The sequence below is a fragment of the Mastomys coucha genome, unplaced genomic scaffold (assembly GCF_008632895.1).
Source record: "Mastomys coucha isolate ucsf_1 unplaced genomic scaffold, UCSF_Mcou_1 pScaffold6, whole genome shotgun sequence".
In the NCBI taxonomy this organism is placed as follows: domain Eukaryota; kingdom Metazoa; phylum Chordata; class Mammalia; order Rodentia; family Muridae; genus Mastomys; species Mastomys coucha.
In genome coordinates, this window is record NW_022196912.1 from 97,574,428 (window position 1) to 97,576,644 (window position 2,217).

Here is a 2,217-nt window from a genome sequence, read left to right on the forward strand (position 1 = left end):
TTTTTTTGCCTCATTAAGAAGGAAGTAATAAAGAGGGAAATAAAATCACTGTGGAATGTTTTCTAAGTGCTGTGCATTGGCGTTAGGGAGATGGCTCAGTGGTTAAGATCACTTTTTTTTTTTCTCTTGCAGAGAACCTGGGTTCAGTTTCCAGCACCACATGGCAGCAACTCACTGTCTGTAACTTCAGTTCCAGGGGCTCTGACGCCCTTTTCTGGCCTTCATGCATGATGTTAGGTCACAAAGAAACATGGGACGAGTCACTCAGAGCTTATAACTTCTCCCAACAGTTCCAGCATTCTTCAGTAGCTGCGGCTCCTCCTAGCTCTCCCAGCATCCTTCAGTACCTGTGGCACCTCTCTGCATTCCCAGTATCCTTCAAAACCTGTGGCTCCTCTCTAGACTTCCAGCATCCCTCAATACCTGTGGCTCCTCCCAGCACTTCTTACCCCGCCCCTAGTCCTAAACCTCTCCCTCCCAGGGGCTGGGCTTCCACTTCCCTTCCCCCAATCTGATCCCTGTGTAACCCAGGCATTTTGGCTATGTCGCCCTCTTGGCTTCTTGGCCCCAGGTTGCCTCTGTTGGTTGGTGGCTCATCTTGTGTGCTCCCTCCCCTTCTCTCCTCTCATGGTCCGGTTCAGTCTACCAGCCACGTTCTGCCTGATTTCTCCCAATGTCTACAATGCAAATCTCCTCCATACTTTAGGACTAGCCGCCATGCCTTCCTTTCACTCCATGTTTTCATTCACGTAGGTATCAGGAGCACATATGTTGCACATGCAAGCAAGCAATCAAGCACTCATACCCATAAAAATAAATAAATTAAAAAAAAAAAGTTAAATGCCATATGTTTGGCATTACATGCAGGGAGGCTGGGGATAAACACCTTCCCTATGTATTTATTTTGTGCGAGGATGTACATGCCACGATGCACAGGTAGAGGTCAGAGGACAACTTGAAGGAATTGGTTCTCTCACACTTTACAGTCACCCATTCCGTATATGTCCCTTAGAGGAGGGGTGGCTTGACTCAAGAGAGGAGGTGGATGGTGGAGGGAACTTGAAGAACAGCTTTCTGTCCTCCTTGTAAGGACACATAGTCTATGGCGAGGACAGAAAGGCTTAAGAGGACCCACTTTTGTTTAAGTTGTCTTAGCATGTCTTCTCTATCGGCTGCTGGAGAACTAAAAGGATGCTTCCCTAGGATTATTCCGGAAAATTGCTGTCTTGATGAAAATCACAGCCACAGCACAGTACTTCCATGAATTAACTCCTGCAAAGAAAACCAAGCCAAGCGTTTTGGGTGTAGAGTGTCTTTTTTTTTTTTAATACTTTAAAATATTTATCTTATTTTATGTGTATAAGTGTTTTGCTTGCACTATGTATATGTATGCACACCTATTGTTCATGGAGTTACAGATGGTCGTGAGGCACGACATGTGTGCTGGGAACTGAACCCAGGTCCTCGGTATGAACAACAAGTGATCCTAACCACTGAACCATCTCTCCAGTCCAGATGATCTCCCAACAACCATCACTGCCATCTACACTGAAGACCGGTGTCTCTTGGCTCTAGAATCGTGGTTCTCAAGAGTAGTGTTCCTTTAGCACAGTTCTGCATGCTGTGGTGACCCCAACCATAAAATCATTTTCATTGCTATTTCAGAACTGTAATTTTACTGTTACTATGAATCATAATGTAAATATCTGATATGCAGGATAGCTGATATGCAACCCCTGTGAAAAAACCATTGAACCCCCAAAGGGGCTGAGACCCAAAAGCTGGGAACCATTGCTCTAGAGGATGGAAAACTGGAAACTGGAGGAAGAGCTGGAAAAGTCCCATGGTGGAAACTGTCACGTAGGATACCCATACTTGTCAGAGAGGGACTGGTAAACTGAGTCCCTGGGTAGTAATCTTGGGGGTATAGTGTGCAGAAAGGAAAATCACAGAAGGGTACTCAAAGGTTTGTAGATTGTAGTTTTGTAGGGTGTTTGCTCAGAGCAAAGATTTTGTCACCCTAATTCACTGTGGGACATTTAAGTCAATGTGGAACATTATGTGACAGGCAAAGCCAGCATAGAAGCATTGTCGTGGAAGGTACAATTGTCACTGTACACTTTGCTCTTCTGTTATGGCCCTGAGATTAATTTTCTGTGTGGACATACAATCTCCTATAAGGAAGAAAAATAGGGAGAGGAGAAGGAGGAGGAGGAG